The sequence below is a fragment of the Anas acuta genome, chromosome 1 (genome assembly GCF_963932015.1).
Source record: "Anas acuta chromosome 1, bAnaAcu1.1, whole genome shotgun sequence".
NCBI lineage: Eukaryota > Metazoa > Chordata > Aves > Anseriformes > Anatidae > Anas > Anas acuta.
Window position 1 is genome coordinate 117,170,217 of NC_088979.1, and position 18,604 is coordinate 117,188,820.

Genomic DNA, 18,604 nt, shown 5'->3' on the forward strand with positions numbered 1-18,604 from the left:
AGGGAAACATCAACATGTACTGAGTATAGGATGAGCAGTTCTCTGTGTTTGCCTGATCCTTTCTTGCCTAGGACACCACAAATACTGCCCTTGTTTTTGTCTGCTTTCACAGTAGCACTCTATAGTGTTGGAATTGGTGCTGGTCTTAGTGTAATTCACTATGTGGACACTCAAAGAAATGTAAATGACATCAGAAAAACATACACATAGTGAAGACTGTAGGCTTGTATGCACAAGGAGCTAGCATTAACAATAATAAAACCATATTAGCACAGTCCTGGCATATTCTCTTATGAAGAGGAACCTGTTGACTGTCGTATACCTGAGCTTTATCTAAAAGGGCCTGGAGTGCTTGGCTGAAAGTGTTTTCATGGGGGGAATCCAGAGATCATAATCCTTCCTATTGCCGTTTCTTGTTTTGCGCCTCTGCCTGACTGGCTTTCATAATATGATTACTACGTGATGCTGGGAAAGGAAGGAAATAGAACGCAGTGTTATAGTTGCAGCAGTTTGGAGATGGGCAACAAGTAAGTCACAGTCTATAGGATCAAAAGACGTTTTTGAAAAATGATAACAAAGGTTTTTTTGAAGCTTTTCTGCACGAAAACCAATTCTAAATAAAACAAGTCATGATCTTGTTCTTAGTGATAAGATATCCACAGGCAAGGAACAGAAACAAAAAGAACATCCCATCATCCCCAAAAACAAATGCATGGGAGAGGAAAAAAAGCTCACCCACTCAACCCTTTCACAAACAAATGTCTACACAGTGTGCCAAGACTGTTGCTTGAAGATCAAGACTAGTCTAGAAGGTAAACTGTATGGCAGACTGTTTCCTGCTGAAAAGATGGGCATGTCTGCTAGATTACTTCAAAGACAAAAAGAACCAAACAAAAACAGCACTGCAACAAAAAGAAAACCCTTATGTCTTAGCTTCAAGTTGCCATCAGATCGCTGTTGTGCTCCAAGCTAGCCTACTGTGCTAACACAAGCTCTTGTTCCAGAGGATTGACTTTCACTTGGATATGAGGTAACTGTCCTTGCTTTAGATGGTAGGTTTGGATGAAAACCTGGTAAGTGATTTGCAAGCCAGTCAGGTCTTTATATGCCTCCATGCCGCCTTGAACCCCTCTAGGGAAACTGAGTTAAGCAGAAGAGTCCCTAGAGAGGGAGAACACTATGCCAGTGCTCTCCGTTCAGTTGCTGGTTGGCCACAGAGAGGAATAGCTCAAGTGTGTCAAAGACTCCAGCTGATAAAAATGAGAACTGCACGGGGGGGGGGACGTTGAAGATCTGATGTTCCTGGTTCAAGTGTCTCCCCTATCTGAGCACACGAACAGGTTGGGATTGACGTTATAAATTAGCATGGCAAACATGAAGTCTCCTGTCTTTGTTTGCACCACAAACGCTGCCCTTGCTGACTTTCTTTTTGTGTTTCACTGGGAGGATTGCCTTATCTGTAGCTTTTACATTCCTGTAGCTAATCTCAGACAAGTGGATGTCTGTGCCATTCATGTCACTGGTCTAATGACCTGGCTAGGGTCAGGCTGCTGCCTAGAGCCATTTTAATCTGCCTTTGGAGGATGTTAATTTGTGACATAAAAAGGAGGGGATGAAAACAAGGGATAAGAGACTAACATCATGAAAAATACTTAGTAGAACCTGGTAGCCACACAACAGGCAAAGACTCGGACCTGTTTTCTCATCAGAGGTCATCTGACATCTATCTACACTTACCTCTGAGAGATGGTAGAGAGGGTAAACTTTGATAGGCGTTGTTTTGGGACTTCAGCATTGCTAAGCAACAACATTTCAGTTCTTTTCAACCATATCTTTGCACTTGAAAGGTGGCAAATAGGATTTTTTCCAAGTTGAAGCAACTTGCCTGGGGTCATTCTGTCTGTCAACATCAGAGATAAGGGCAGGGCCCAGGGACTGGAGCTCTCTGGCCAGCTCTGGATCCCTGAACTAGAAACTGGTGGTGCAAACCTCTGCTCTAGAGCGTGTGTGTAGGTTATGGAGCAACTGACATTGATGTTCAGTGTCTTATGTAGATTTCTAGGACAAGATGTGATGTTTTATTTATAGGCATTACTTAGCAGGAGTGGTAGTAGGTTTTTTGTTAACCACGCCTGTTGAGGATATGGTATGCAGGTTGAATAAAACAGTGTTTTCTCTCTTCCCCCTGTGCTCCGACTATGTTATTCCTTTTCCTTTAAGGTGCAAGATTGAAAATGCAAATGCTCTCTGAGAGTTTCTGTGACTTTGTTGCATTATCTGTGCAGCTCCTGGTTTCAGGGGACCTTCATACAGACAAAATTGATCAACAGCAGGAGGAAGAAAATAGCCGTTGCCAAGGCAACTAGTGATGACTCATCCTGGGTAGCAAGCAGCAAAAGCTGTGAGGCTGCAGTAATTTTCCAGATGCTTAATCCAGCTCTGGCTTCTTTATTTCTCCCCCTGACAGCCAGCAATCCGCCTCTGCCTTTCTTTGCTCGGAGACCCACGCAGCCCGCAGCCGTACGTGATGCAGAGAGCAGTCCTTCGTGGTGCTTACCCAGGATGGTGTCACAGAAATGCGTCTGAGTAATGCAGATGAGCTGCTGAATGGATTGAACTGTAGCCCCCGAAGGTAGTAAAAATAGAACAGTAAACTGCCTGGCTATAAAAATACCCCGGTGTGTTGTTGGCTCCCCTCAATTCATATCTGAACAACTAGTGTTGCATACACTGTACCTTCAGCGATGTTATTACTAAATCAGTTCATCTTGTTCCTTCTTAGTAATTAGGCTGTGCAGCTATTTGCCTATGCTGCATACACAGTGTGCTAAAAGGAAAAATGTGAACAGCATTCACCACATGCATTGCCATGAGCTAGCTTCTCTTTTTTTTATGACCTACTATTTTTGCGTATAAGAACGAATTTGATGAAATAGAACAGGTTAAGAGGCTTATCCAGGAAAAGGGCAGTGAAAGGAGCAGCACCTTCTATGTCAATCTGGGGTTGCCTACTTTGCAGTTTTTCTGCAATGACTGCATTGTAATACAGGCATCACCCCATTTGGGGCACTGTTAGAAATGTCTGTCTAGTTATTTACCAGCTCTGGTGACAATACAGAGTTCGTGACTGTGGTGTGATGCTGCAAAACCCAAAAGTAACTACTTAAAGCTAGCTACAATTTACAAGAGGAAGGCACACGTTTTCCCTCTTGAGAGGGAGGAACAATTAGAGTAGAGTGAGAGTAGAATTTAGTCTCCCTGTTCAGGTGCATCCATTATACAGCTGTGGGGGATGTTAACCTGCTCTGCAGCATAGGGAGAAGTAAAAGGGGCAAAACAGTGACAGGAGAGCCATTGATTTGCTTTGGGAGGGGGAAGATTGTTGTCTTGAAATTTCCTGTGCTTTTTGGCTAAGCTGCTCCTTGTGCCTGTTTCACTTTGGTAAGGCAGAGATGATCCTGACTTCCTGTCTCAGTTTTTGCATTCACCTTCTCTGAGTGAGCATATTTTACAAAATTTGTATAAAAGCAGACTTCTCTTGATATACACACACACACACACACACTACAAAAAAGAAAAAGCTGATCAGAGCTGTAAGGCTGGAGAGCATAAGGAAGAACAGTGGTGCCAAGGAACGAAATGCCCTTGCACCGATGCCCAGGTGAACTGTGCTGATGGTACTGATGCTGCCAGCTGCTGTTCCGTGCAGTCCCTGGAAGGCAGGTGGCTTCTGTTGGTGAATAAAGTGAGACCATCAGCTTCTTCTCCTGTAACGCAGAACCTTGCATGCAAATCCCCTTAAAAGTTTGGGCAGGGTATGCTGTTGAAGCAAGGCTGCTGCATTGCTGATGGGCTCTGCAGCATGATGTTGCTGGCTGACAGCCAACTCCCCATAAAGCCACCAAGTGTGTGGGCATGAGGAACCTGTATGTGTTATTTTCCGCTTTTTGTCTTGGTCAAATCATCCGCTGATAGCCACGTATGTGGTATTGCATGAACACCCATTGTCTTGAATCTTTGTCTACCATCAGTGAGTGGAATGTGTAAACACTTACTGAATGTCCGGTGACTGCTTTTCAGGGGAACTGTGGTGGTTTTTTTAAGGGCAACAGCAGAGGCTCATAATTTTACTGTGAAATCCTGAGCTGCTTCGTGGTATGCAGCATTTCCAAACTGTGGCAAGTTTTGTATATTCAAAAGGCATAGTGCTGTGCAATTGGTGTCAGATGCTGCAACCTCACCAGTGGCTTGGGACATTAACCCTCCTTCACTTTGTAGCTTTACATAAGAATTAATGTTACTGTTGAACAGGTTGATATATGTAGAGAATTTGCTAAAAGCTCTATTTTCCAGAGGCACAGAGTTTCAGCTATGTAACAAAATGAAAGTTGAGTCTGAGATTTATTCATTCATCCTCCCCGAAAAAACATAGGAATCACTTCCTAGCAGGATAGTATACATGTATAAAGATAAAAATGCTGTTACCCAAGCAATCTGTGATTTCAGCAGCAGTTACTGTAGGCCTGCATTGTTGTGCTAGCTTTGGTGCTAGATATTTACTCTATAATAAAAGTTCTGCAGTCCTAGCAAACTGCTTGAGTGAAGTCATCAAATATCATCAAATGCACTGAGCTCATATATATTTCATGGGTCCTAGAAAAGATGCTGGCCTCTCACATCTCTTTGGAAAAGCAAAAACAGTAGTTTAAACCCACCTCTCTAATGCTATAATATTCCCTTTTATTAATAAGGAGGTATTGACTTGCTAATGCATTTTGTGATCAAATAGATTTTTAGATAGGTTGTCCAGAACCTAGTGGAAATGCATCTCCAACACTGACTGTAGGTAACAGTATTTGTAATTAGTTGCATGCTAATTGCATGGCTAGTTTGCTTGCAGAAGGCACGTTCCGGACAGGAGCTGGCTAATGCCACTGTATCCAGTGAAGGTCTCAAAGGACTCCTTGGCTTGTGGAATGATTTAAAGGGATCAGAATCTGACTCCTTGTCAAAGTCACGCTGTATTTAGAGTTCTCTTTTGGAAGAGAGCATTATTAATAAATGTGGCTGGATAAAATCTTTAATCAGGGCAGCTTTGGAGTTCTTGAAGTTGTTGCACAAAGTATATTCTGTTAGCCTTGCCTTTTATCAAGCATGTAAAAGTGCATTTTCAGTATTCCCTTCTCTTGTTTTTTTTTTTTTTTTCTTTTCTTTTTCTTTTCTGAAAGTCTTCTTGTACTCAAAGATGCACTCTTCTGACTTCGCTTGCTGGGGATCCTATACCACGGGAGCCCTATGATGTAGGAGTTGTAGTTCCTATCTGCTTTTGAAAATTATTCAGTACAGTGACCAGAGGGGGTCACTGCTGATGCCCGCAACGACATCTCCTCTCTGTAGCCCATGCTGTAGAAGAAATAAGCCACCCAGCCTTGCATGTGAGCAAACAATCCTGCCTGCTTGTCAAAATCAGCCCTGCATCACTGCTTCCCGACTCATTAACTGCAAACTGCAATTGCTAGGCTTTCAGTGTATTGCAGAAACAAATGAAAATAGATTAAAAGTCAAGAGAGGTGAGAAGAAAGCGTGTTTGGTGGAGATGCCCTGAATGGTGCTGTTCAGCGTGTGTATGACGGCTGAGCCAGCTGGCAGCCTGGAGGCTGCTGGAGCAGGAGCACCATCCATCACTGCTGTTAGCTAAGGTGACATCCCCCAGAGCTGGTCATCTCTGCAGCGAAAAGGAGCTGGCACTGCATCTTTCCAAAAGGGAGCGAAATCAGTAGCTGCCCTTGACTTCACCAAGCTCCGGACTCATTTATCTCTATGCAAATGCTATATAGATAGGCCTTATTTTTGCTTATCTTAAACTAACATAAAGCAAAATGTCTTTTTCAGGAAGGAACCGCTCAGCTCATGGCAATGGATTGAACTAAATCCCAGGTTCTAAATGCTGAGCATAGCTTTTTGTTTGAATTTTGAAACTGCCTGTTCTTATAATGTGCTCTCTAAATCCCTCCGATCCAAACTATTGTTTATAGAAAATAGGGATCTTATGTCTTTGGAACATGCAGCCCTGGGGAGATTTAAAATCCAGGTATATCTCATTTCGTGCTGCCCTGACATCAGTCAGTGTGTGGCACCTCTCTGTGGAAATTCCCGAGCAGAAGCCAGTTGCTCCTAATTTTGTTCTGGCATTTGGATGGCTGTCCTTTAAAAACAGTATCATAGACTGTTGAAGAGAGAAGTGCAAGTCATACAGAGTATCATAGAACAGCTTGTATTGGAAGGGACTTTCAGGACCACTCAGTCCCACCCCCCTGCCACGGGCAGGGACACCTCCCACCAGCCCAGGCTGCCCAAAGCCCCATCCAGCCTGGCCTTGAGCACCTCCAGGCATGGGGCATCCACAGCTTCTCTGGGCAGCCTGCGCTAGGGCCTCACTGCCCTCAGAGTGAAGAATTACCTCCTAACATCTAATCTAAATCTCCCCTGTTTTAGGTTAAAATCGTTCCCCCTTGTCCTGTCATTGTCTGCCCAAGCAAAAAGTTGCTCTCCATCCATTTTATAAGCCCCCTTTAAGTACTAAAAAGCTGCAATAAGGTCACCCCAGAGCCTTCTCTTCTCCAGGGTGAACATCCCCAGCTCTTTCAACCTGTCTTCATAGGAGAGGTATTCCAGCTCTCTGATCATCTTCTCCAGACCTGCTTTTTTCTTGTGCTCCCAAGTCCTTCACCTCAAAGCTGCTCTCAGTGAGTTCTCCACCACTCTGTGCTCATGTCTGGGATTGCCCTGACCCAGGTGCAGCACCTTGCACTTGGCCTTGTTGAACCTTGTTATCTTCACGTGGGCCCACTTCTCAAACTTGTCCAGGTATGATAGTCATCTCACTAAAGACATTTACAAACGGACTTGTTCAGCTTCATTTTTCTCAATTTTCCTGGTAGCACGGTATATTACTTTGTCAGTTTTGCAGGTGAAGCAGTGGAATCACTGTTTTCTGAAACCTTAAAAGCCGTAGATGCTGAGAGTGTTTGGGACCTCCTCTATAGGTATACGCTAGCTGGCATGGCAAGCTCCTACTGGAAATGGCTGCGGCATTACCGCTGAACAGCAAGGTAACTTCAGCACAGTGCCATGAAGTTATGTTCCAACTGTGAGCTATTTTATTAGGATGATGAGAGAGAAGATAGATCCAGCCTTGCTGGATAAAGGCAGAGGAAGTCCAAGTTATGTTGCATTATAGGTTCTTTATTTGTGGGACTTACTTTCCTGTTTCATGCTCTTTCACAGTTGCCTACCTGTTAATTTATCTTTATTGGAGTTGTGGAAGAAGGTGCTTGTAGTCTTGGTCCTGTAACACCAGTTGCTGAAGTCTTTAGGAAAAAGTAATGCTGTGGATCACTTCTATTTGCACTCTAAATTAGTTTTATTTTTATGGAAGTGAGGCAGAGCATAATTCTTAGACTTCTGGCCTATCTGCACTCTATGCAGGATAGCCCTCTGTCTCATGCAGCATGTGCAGTTCAGTGTAGGACCACTCAGGGTGTTTTCCTACCATGTTACAAAGTTAGTTCTATTTATCTCTTCATGGTGTGTCCCAAATATCTGTGTCACTCCAGGGTACTGATTCAGAATTGAGTGCCATCTCCTATCTTCTGTGTCTAGCCTTTAAGGTGTGGTGAGATTTCTCTGCAGATCTCTCTCTGAAGTTTGGGCCAAGCCTGCTCTGCTTAGATAAGAACTATCAGTGGTGACTGCAGTTGTCTCTAACACTGGGCAAAGTTATCTTTAGCTGTCTTCCTGTGCTGGCTACTCACACGTTTTCTCCATGAGCACTACAGAATTTCCTCTGCTCAGTAGGGTGTCAGCTCTGAAGCTTAATTAGTACTGGTGTGGTTAGGTGGTTTGCTGCTCAGCACAGGTTTAAAATAAAGTCAGTGAAGAAGCTTCATGGAGGTTGCTGCTTTTGTTCATGTTTTCCCTTCATTATTACTGCATTTGTGTCAGTGACTGCTTTAGCCTTGCAAGCAAGAACCCTTAAAATCTGTCCTAGCCATCTCTAGTATGATGCAAGAGGTGACTGGGATGTCCTGTCATTGGAGGGAAGTTGGGAGAAGACCAGGGTATTGTAGTAACAACCCTTTCTAATCCTCTTAATCTAAATTGCTTTGAAATGAATCACGTATGTATCACGTCAGCTCTGGTGCACTGTATAACTACACCGTGCCATACACTTGTCAGTCATTGGTTTGAGGCTTCTGCCCTCAAAGAGGGTACCAGGCACCCTCTACCGCTATATTTTCCACTGTACTTTTTTATTTTAAGCAGTACTTACGTTTCCCAGACTGACAACCACTGCATTGGGATTCCTGAGAGCATCACTAGAGACAAAGAACACCCCCCACCCCCCATAAAAAACAATTTCTGATTTTTTCCCCCACCTCTTTTTCTATAACGTGCCTTCTAAAATCATTGGATCTAAACACCTTGAGGAAAAAAAAATTGTAAAGGTAAAAATAAACCCTGAAAAGTAGGTTTGCACTTGGCAGCTTACATCTAATAAGGGGGATGAATATTTCTAAATCTATTCTGTTAATGAAGTAGTATTGTGGAAGTGTACCACAGTGTTCTCCTGCAAAATACTTCAGGCGTTGAGCACAGGGGCTTAAACCAGGGGCATTTTAACTTAATCCTCCATGGTAGCTGATTACAAAATGTTGGTCGCTTTTAAAGTGATAATCTCTTTACTCCTGCATCTGTCATAATTATGGAAAATCATACACAGAGGGTACTAACCAGTGTTTCCTCACTTGCCAAGTAGAACTGGTGGTGCCCAGGACATGAGCATGCATGAACTCAACAAACTCTCTGCAGGGTAGGTTGGAGAAAAGCACAAGTTGGTACCTGTAGAGATAACACTCAGAGATGCAGAATGATCCATTGCCCACACTTGGTAGTGGACGTGGGCGAGGAGGAAAGCCCGTACAGTTACCTCCTTGAGAGGATCACAACCAAGACTCCTCTAAGGGTTTCCATGAGTTAGGAAAAGTACTTTTCCCCAGGACCTCTTGCTTTGAGGCTCCTGCTGTTCCTGCCTCTCTGCACAGGGAGGTGTGCCCACCTAGCTTTTGCGTTGGGCTTTCTCTGCTACTCTGGTGGCTCTGTGTGCTCCCCAGGAGGGCTTCAGGCAGTCGGGTGCTCCTGCTCCCAAACCAGTGGGTACCTCCAGCCTTCCCTTCCCTTTATACAAGCAAGAGACAGCTGTAGTGATCAAAGACAAAGTGGAAGTCTCAGAGGTGTGTGAATGGCTGCTGAAGCATTTTAACCAGTCTCCACTGGTTCAGCCCCTCAGTTTCATCTGTCAGGCTTGTCTGCTTTATCCTAAAAGAGTAAGTAAGACCTCGCTGCCGCTATCCCTCCCCTTCTTAAAGGTGCCTTTAATTATGAGCTGCCACAGCTCATGAGTCTGGCAGATGTCATCAAGGGCAGACAGTTTCTGAACACGGACCACCTAATCACATCTTCACTGCTAACAAAGCAGAGGGAACAGTCAACTCATATCTCTTCTGGTGGTTTAAAAACTAATTAGTCTGTCTCTTGAATGAAAACCAAATGATTTCACTCAGGGAGCAAAATGTTCAAGGACAATCCTTAATAAACAGATCTCACAGGCCAGCTGGAAATGCAAATAGTCAATTCCCCTACAGTGTCCTGGAGCCCACGTGTATTTTCACAAGTTGGTGTGGTAGCAATGTTATCAAACAGAAGTTGTCCAGCAATTTTCCCTCAAACATGAAGGTGAGATCTGCTCTCTGAGTGGTTTGAAAACAAACAAACAAGCCCACCTACTTTTGCCCTCAAATCTTTGCTTGCAAAGCAAAGGAGCAAAAGGGGGTCGGAACCCAGAAAAACAAGAAGGAGACTTGTGTCAGAAGCTGATGGAATTTATTCTTTATATGTATTTTGATGTGTTACTACTTTGAATATAGATGTAGGGTTTGGATTGCTTTCTAGTGTGGCAGATTTAGTGTAGATCTTCAGGAAAAATGTTTGATGTTGGAGATGTTATAGAATTGATCAGACTAGCATCTGTAAGGAAATATCAGGGTAAACTTCATTTTGTTTCAGAGCAAAAAGATGGACTTCATTAACTGAGGGGCTCTTTCAGCTCTGTTCTTCCACTGTGCTGCATTTATAGTCAGTCTGCCTTTGTTGATGTAAGTCTGTCTGGGACCGTGAGCTACCAGTAATGCCTGATAAGCAGAATCGCTTTAGGTAGCCAGGAAAAGGGAGCTGGGAGACCTCCGTTCTTTTCCTGCTCTGCTAACTGGCTGCAGACAAAACTTTTTGCCTTCCAAGCAAACTATCCACACTATATCCCTGTCTTTTCCAGTTGGAGATCGATTGGTGCAGGGCTGTTTCTCAGCCCGTGTTTGTGTAGCACAGCTCCAGTCCTTCGTACAAAATGATAATAACATTGATTTCTAGTTTCAATTACAAATGAGGGAGGTGTAAAGGGCTGATGTTTGAATGTTTCAGGTGTTCTCTTAATAAGCTAGGTCCTTGTTAGTAATAGTTTAAGGAGTATCACAAGGGAATATTTTAAAACATCAGGAATTGCTCCTGAGAGCAGGTTGTGCGTGGAAGAGTGGAGTTGGCAAGACAGGCAAATATTGGCTTTGTAAAGTGGGTACATTTGCTGGTTGTTTTGTGTCTTGTGTGGGGGCTGAAGGATGCTGTAGCCCTGGCAAGAATCTAATAACTAACCAAGATCTAGAGCCAAACACAAGTTTCTTATGTTAGCAGCTGGGACTTAGCATGCAGGTTTGGGTCCTGAGCTGTGGTGTTTTTGTGCCTTTCCTTCAATCTGCTGTCTATTGGATTTTTGTTCTCAGTTTAGGGGGGGAAGAATTGCTCTGATCATTGCTTCTGACATCTGTTTGGTGAGGTAGGTAGTCACATGCATAGCTTTCTCTCCTCTTTCTGGTTTTGCCTGATATTCATGACCTGTCCCTCACAAAGAGCATGCTGGGCAGCATAGAGGGAGATGTGAGCAGTGCAGCCCTCTTCCTTCACAGCTCCACTATTTGTTATTTATATCTCGTCTGCTTGTCTGAGTGCACATGCACAACGTGTTCAAGTGCTGAACATGGTGTATGACCGCACCACAAACATAACACGAGTGCTTTTTCAGCAGCAGCTCCTATTTTATAATGTATACCATCAGGAAGCAGTTCGATCAGTACTTTTCTTTTGTTATCATGATGCCTGACACTCAATCTTATGTTAGTTTTCATTCTGTTCCTCAAGTGCATACTGCTGTATTTATGCTAGAGGCCTGCACCTTGCTTCAGTTCTGAAATGCAAATGCTGTATGAAGGAGGGAGTAAGTGGAAAAAAAGGCTTCCCTTGCTCTGCCTGGTGCTGCAGGAGCAAAATACCTCACATCTACGTGTGAGTGGAACAACTGGGGCTAAGTAGCACTGTTTCCCAAGGAGGTGGTTTCAGCTTTCCAACATCAGGTTGTTGAGTATAGCCCAGTAATTGGAAGTGGTGTTTTTGGCAGCAGGGTGTAAGCTGGAAGCCTGCCTCTGAGAGGACTTAAAGTACTCCAGCATTTGTCTGGCCTCCCCTGTAGGCATTCAGTACGGCTCTGCCTTCCAGTGCCCTGGTTATGGCCAAAGAAGGGTGCAAGTGGGGGAGAGAAAGCTATTTCCAAGGGTAGGGAGGGGATGCTCTTTGTTCTGTTTAGACATTTCTGCATCGACTTTTACTTGATATCTGATTGTATATAAAGTCAAATACCTTAAATGAGCATAGGTAAATACAGGTGTATGCTAATTTGTTGCTCAGGTGCTGACTTGGAATGGTGGTACACTTCCAAACTGGGGTTTTACTCATTTTTATTGATTCCAAAGTTAAATCAGTTCATTTTTATTCTTAGCATGTTTTTCAGTTCCTTTTTTTAGAGAATTGTTTATTCCTTTTAAAGCAAATCATGTTAGGGATTATCCTAGAACTGAGGGACATCAGCGAGGAGTTCCTAGAGATCGATGAATGAATCTTTTTTGAAGGTCATTTAAAAATCTGTTGGAGTATTGAATGCTGCTCATGGTGTGGATAGTGAAAGCAGTCAGCTTAGATACCTGTGGTTTGATCTAATGTTGCTACTTTCTTGGCAGATTGCCTTTTTCTCTAGCTTCTTTAGTGATGACATTGGGATGCCGGAATGTGATGTAGGAGTGGGATGGGAGAAGCTGCGCTTCTGAAGTAAAGGAAATACTTGGAAAACTCAGCCACAAATGACAGCAGAAATACAGAATTTATGACAACTCTGAATTATATGCGATTGATTTTTGTCCCTTACTTCAGCAGTAAGCAACGGTGCCTAGCTGATAACGCATCAGCTCTTTACGGTGGTGAGGCTAGTAATTAATCAAGCCTCAGATGTGAAGCAGACCACAAGGTGATGTCTGTAGAAGAAAAATCTACAGTAAGTACGGCCAAAGTTATTTCTGGTGGTTCATTAAATGTATAGACTTAAAAATAAAGTTAAATGTTAAGTGTAATTACTAAAAGAGCACAGCCAGAGTGTGACCAGCCAACTTGGGTATGACAGAAGACTTCTACATTGATTTTTATGGCAAAAATATAGCAAAGGCAGGCAGCCATTAGAAAATGGCTTTTCATACTCCTTCCTGCTATTCTTATCACTTTGAATATTTCTGGAAGCTATCTTTCTGTACCTTGAAAAGAATGAAGACATACAAATTTGCCAGCTCTTATCCTGCAATTGCCATCTGGCCACGGATTCCAAGTAACTATCTAAAATAATGGAATGGTTCCTGGGACATGTCATCCGTCAGGGAGATCTTGGCTGGGAAAGTGATGTGTTATTGCCAGTGTTATTGGGTAATTGGGTGTTAGCTCTTTCCTTCTGTGACCCCGCAGTGGAGTTTGGACAGAGTGAAAGATGGAGGGAACGACTCCTTTGTCAGCACCTAAGATGGAAGCTACCACTTGAAGGAAAGAGGGTTTTTAAAAAGTTGTTGATAAATAGATGCCTCAAAAATGTGTCTTTCTACTAAAGACAAAAAAAAAAAGCAACCTGATGCCTTTGCAGTTCTGAACTAACAGTGCTCGCTCTGCAAGTAGAAACCTAGGAGCCTTTTCTGTAATTACCTCCTTTGCAGATGCACACTGTAGTTCTGTGTTGGTGATGAGCTCCATGACAGAGGGACCAGATCAGACGTGCTTGGTCCATGCAACAAAAAGAGGTGCACTGGTACAAACTCTACCAGTAAAGGTTTGGTCAGAAAATTTCATAGGGGCAATTTTACCTTGTAGTTTTTACTCTACAGTTTTATCTCTTCTGCAGCTGGGACAAAAAAGAATAAAGTTGGCTGACAATATTGTCTTGTGTCACCTAAAACTGTGGTTGAACAACCATGCATGATCCAGACTAAGTTTTTTTCCTGCTGGCTTATCTAGCAGTGTGCTGTTGAAAGTCACAGAACCATGGTATGCTGTGGGTTTGAGAAGCTGTTTCTCCCAAAGATGTTTGCAAGCAGTTTGCCTTTGCTAGGGATATGGTTACAAGCACACTACTTGAAGTGGTTGCGTTGACTCGGAGTCGTGGGGTTTGGTTTCCTCCCCTGCCTCTTTGAACCAACATCAAATTCTCATGGGGTGGAGATGGGGAAATGGGGAGAAGAGAGAGAAATGATGATGCAGGGAGCAATGGCAGTCTCCTCCTGGGCAACTCTCAGCAATTCTATTGTTGAGCCTACTGTCATATGACGTGGGACATACCTTTGGCCAGTTTGGGTCATCTGCCCTGTCTGTGTGTCCCCTCCCAACTTCTGGTGCAGCCCCAGCCTCCTCACTGGCAAGGCAGTGTGAGAGGCAGGAAAGTCTTTGACTTGGTGTAAGCACTGCTCTGCGACAACTAAAACGTGTGTTATCAGTGTTATTTTCATCCTAAATTGGAAACGTGGTGCCATACCAGCTGCTATGAAGAAAATTAACTTCGTTCCAGCTGAAACTGGGACATCAGTGAAGCTCTGATGCCTCACAGTGTACTTTTAAACATTGCCCTTTAAGCATGGGTGTGAATTCCATGCTTGAGTCCTAATCCTTATCTGATGCTCACTGTCAGTCTCCAGCTCCAGGAAACTTGGATCCTGAAAACTTTTGCCTATCTATGGGGTGTGTCCTTCCTTGGGTTTGCATGCAGTGTAGACAGATTTCAGGTCATCTTTGAGGAATGAAAGAGAGGGAGAGGGCACTGCAGGCAGGCTGAGTGGTGCTGCTGTTACCTGTGGAAATGTGTGCCTGACTCTGCAATGGTAAGGACGAGATGTTTTCAGGCTGGGCTTACCCCTCTGCTCCTAGTAAACAACCAAAAGCATGTTAGAGTTGTATTTCTTCTGACAGCAAGTTGTTTGACTTCTTAGTTTTCCCTTTTGTTTGCTGCACTTTGGTGCATGTACTTGTTCTGGTACTGAAGTAGAAAAGTGCCATCTCCTGAACTCCTGATCCTACTCCTGATGGTACAAATGGGTGACGCTCTGCTCAGTGAGATCAAGCTGCACAAGGTATTGCTGCAGGCCTAAGTAAGTAGAGATAGGATCAGCAGTGCAGCGGTGCAGCAGAGAAGCTGAGGGCAATAGAAGAGTAGATTAAGGCAGAGAAATAAATAGTCATTGCTGCAAGGAAATTGTCATATGAATTAATGTTAAAAAAATAAATAAAAAAGAAGACCAAGTCAAGTAAGTCTTTGGCTGTGTATCCTAAGTTCCCAGTACATCTGTCCATGTGGATATAAATGTCAATGCTATGTGCTGTAAAGATGGGTTAGGTGTCTTAAAATAGCTTCTCTCTTTGCTCCTTCCCCCCACTCGTATCAAAAGTGTAAAAACTTATGCGTATGTTTGAAGAACCACAGCCAGGAAACTGAGGCAGGCAGCCTTTTTTAATGAATTTTTCAAGAAAATGCACGATTGTGTCCCATGATCTGTCAATAAAGTCTAAACATGTTGATGTAAGTAAGTACACCAAGCTATAAATCATTTACACTTCAAATAAAACCTGTTATCCAGGAGCAATAGGTGTATACAGAGCCGTTATGAAAGTGAAATGGGTCCTGGTGGTGTGAAAGCAGAGTGGTCATGGCTGGCTGTGACCTGACTTGTTGCTTCTTTCCACATATTGTTGCCATGCATCTTTTTAGTACTTTCTAGTGTAGAGTCCTTCATTTTTCCTTTTTGGACAACCCAACTTTCTAGTGCTGCTTTAAGAAATCAAAAGCCCTCTTTTAATATCAGTTTGTGGACTGTACTCTGATCACAAGTGTTTCTCGAGAAGTGTTAGCGTTGGTCTCACAGACATGGTCTGCCTTCTGTACTGTAGAGCTATTTATGAGATCTGGCAGGGTGGTTTAGTGGTTTGGTTACTGACGGTCTCCTTTTCAAGTAAAAGCAGTCTTATTCTTGAGGTGAGAGAACTGGGTAGGGATTTACAGGGTTTGGTGCATGGCTTGAGTTGGGAAGAGAAGCTGAGCAGAGGAGTGTCACTTGTGTATAACTTAACTCTTTATTTTCTTGCTTATTAGTTTGGGGGATGTGCAGTCCAGATGCCTTCACACCTAGTGGAGGAGCAGCTGAGTGAGACTCGTGTTTAAATAGGTGGCAGTCTAGATGCTCCAAGGTATATTTCACTTCACCTTTCATACTGCGGCCTGCAGCTATTTCCTGGCCTTGCTGGCAGTCTCCTGGGTAGCCTGCCTTCACGCTGGCACTGCTTGCTTGTCACTTGGCACCAAATTGGTGAGGAGGGTAGGACTGGGGCTGGGAGGAGGCTGTTGGTGGGGTGCCACAGGAACAGCCCTCAGCTGGCAAAAGGCCTGCTCCACTTACAGCTCATCACCTGCCTCTCCAGCATGGGCTGGGGTTGAGTTGCAGCTCCCTGTTTACTCTCAGTTGGTCAGAGCCAAAATGTATTGGTGATAAAAACAACTTGCAAGCTGCTGTGGGTCTCTGTGTAAATCAGTGTGGACTTAACTACCTACGTGGCCACAGACTAGATTTTTTTTAAATAAAAATGATAGCAGCATGCAGCTGTCGCACAGACCATGTGTGCCTGACCATACGTGTGTCTGGACGGTGTGTTCCTCACTTCCTCAGCTCTTTATGCTTATCCACACACCAGGCTTTCTGGTCACTTCCAAGGCTGGCAGCTTCCTAGGAGAAAGATGTGGTGATGTGTTGTTGCTGTGTTTAAATGAGACCAAGCACAACGGGATGGCAGCGTGTGTGAGGATGAACAGCCACGTGGGCTGGGTGCAGGTATCAGGAGAGGTCTGGTACAGGATGTAGAGCAGGGAGAAGTTTGTCTTTCCTCACTCAGAACATGTCTCACAATGGAAAGCCATAATGGAGGGCTGAGAGTGATCTTTGGAGCTACTGTTGAGATCAGATGTCTGTTTTGTTTGCTCCTTCAGGAGCTGTGATGAAATTAATGGGCCTGGCGCTATGGTAAGATAGCAGGCTTTGCAGCAGAATTGTGTTTGTAATGGCACAAGTGGCAGTTGCTGTTTTTGGCTTATCTGAGTTCCTGAAAGAGAGTAGCCACGTTTCCCTGGGGGCAGCAGGAGATGGGTGTTATGCATCACTCTAATTGCACTAAGCAATGAAAATGCTGTCTGCACGAGCACCTTAATGGATGTAATTTCCTGGGTTTATGCAGTTTGTCACACGTAGACAAATGGTTCTGCCCAATGCCGTCTTGCTCATTAAGGTGTGTTTTCGCCATGGAGCAGATTGGCAGCCCATCAAAAGGCCAACCAGATGATATCAATAGGCATTTTTAACCCAGTCTTTTTGGCTGGGTGTCCACTAGCCCATTTAGAGTGAATAGATGCTAATGGTGCTTTAATCAGCGTGAAGAACAGCTCTATCCATCTGCAGAAATGAGCGCTCTGCCGTGGGGACTAGTGCTCTGGCAAGCAGCTTCTTAAAAAAATGACTTGCTCCCTGTTGCTTGGCTGGGACAGGGTGCTCTCAGAGTTGAGTCTCCCCAGTGGGCATGTTTTAGATGCATTGCACGTCTTCTCTGAGCTTGTTTACATTGGTACCTAGCCTGAAATGGGCCCAACGCATGAGTTCATGTGCTCTTAGCAGGGGGAAAGGAATCTGTCTCTGAGCAGCATCATGTTTGAATCAGTTCCTGGAAAGCTCACATGTAGTTATTTTCCCCAAACATCAGATTCCAAAGGAGAGATGCTGAGATTGAAAAGGGCTTCTGAGTCTCATCTCTGTGCTCAGGTATTTATGTCAGTGTCAGTCTTAAGATCCCATGCAATATACTCACCAGCTCTCCAGGAATATCTGTGACTTCACTATTTGACAGACTAGTAGCGGAGGGTCCCCACTGGTCAGAAGCTTCTGAATTCGTACTGTGCTGTGCCATTGGTGTTTGTTCCTTCTGATATGCTTGTGGAAGCCATGGGACCCTTCAGCTTTCAGACTAGCAGGTAGTATATGCTTTGCCTTTCCTAACTGAATAAATTTTGCAGATAAATAGGGGCTTATTTAGGTTGTACTTTGTGGGAGAGAAGCTGTTTGAAGGAGGATATTAGAGCGGTGGATTATTTCCTTTATTTTTCCTTCGAATGCTGAATCAAGGAATGCTGTTTTTTTTGCAGGATACAGCTACTTCTGTTTACTTCTGTCCCGTTGCTTGTATTTTTAACTGGGGCGTGTACTTGAATGAGTCGAGTGCTTCTCATGCTTAATTCAAATAAGTAATTATTTTCCTTAGAGAATTCAACCACTCTAGTGATATCCTATTCCTACCTTGCTTCTAAGCTTGGGGAGTAGGAATCGATTTGAGATATTCACAGTTCCCACTGTAAGACTTGTGGGCATTACAGCATGTGCTATATTTATGCTCCTGACCGCTCGGGGAGGTAGGAATGTGCTTTGCCCCCTGTGTTATGGGTTGGAAGATGTCTGAAGCACACAGACAGTCAAATTTTCAAAGCTTTTCAGACAGGTGGCTTATGGTTTTCTATGCATGTTTTGTTCTGTTCTTCAAATCACTTCTTGCGTTAAAATCGAGTTGGAGACCTGGATCTTTTGGAAATCCTGCTGAAAATCTTTCTGCAATTTTTGGTGCCCGAATACGTTGCAGAAAATCCTTTGTATATACTTTCAAAGGTCACACGGAGACTTTAGAAATTGAACCTGATTATGGCAAAATGCAGAGCTGAATTCTGGCCACCTGCCGTCCTTTTCACTTTCCCACTCAGGCAGCGTGGTAAGTGCTGGAGGCAGAAGTCTAAGACCCACCTCTGTTTCACATTGTTGCTGCAGCAGCCACCCCTTCTGCCCTGCTGGTTGACACGGTGCCAGTTTTCTGAGGAAAACTTACACCCCTCTGCGAGGCATGCCCTCAGAAAAAGGAGTCGGGAGCACCGAGCTGTGCTGCAGGCAGCGCGGCTCTCCCTTTTCTAAAGACTCCAGGTTGGAGTTTAACAGTGTGTTGTATCGAACAGCTACCTCAGCAGTTGCTGCAGAGTCCCCAGGGAAGCTGCTGGCAGTGAGGA

General features: G+C 44.0%; 1 long non-coding RNA gene across 3 annotated transcripts in view; it reads left to right on the top strand.

The window, feature by feature from the left end:
- LOC137863268 (uncharacterized) overlaps positions 1–18,604 on the top strand; it is a 39,218-nt gene that overhangs the window by 9,818 nt on the left and 10,796 nt on the right. For 2 of the 3 annotated variants that reach the window (XR_011100827.1, XR_011100833.1), the window contains exon 4: positions 2,468–2,632. This is a non-coding gene — a long non-coding RNA (uncharacterized lncRNA). Of the gene's footprint in view, positions 1–2,467; positions 3,482–18,604 lie in introns of those variants that run through there. The other variant, XR_011100820.1, reaches the window with a different exon arrangement.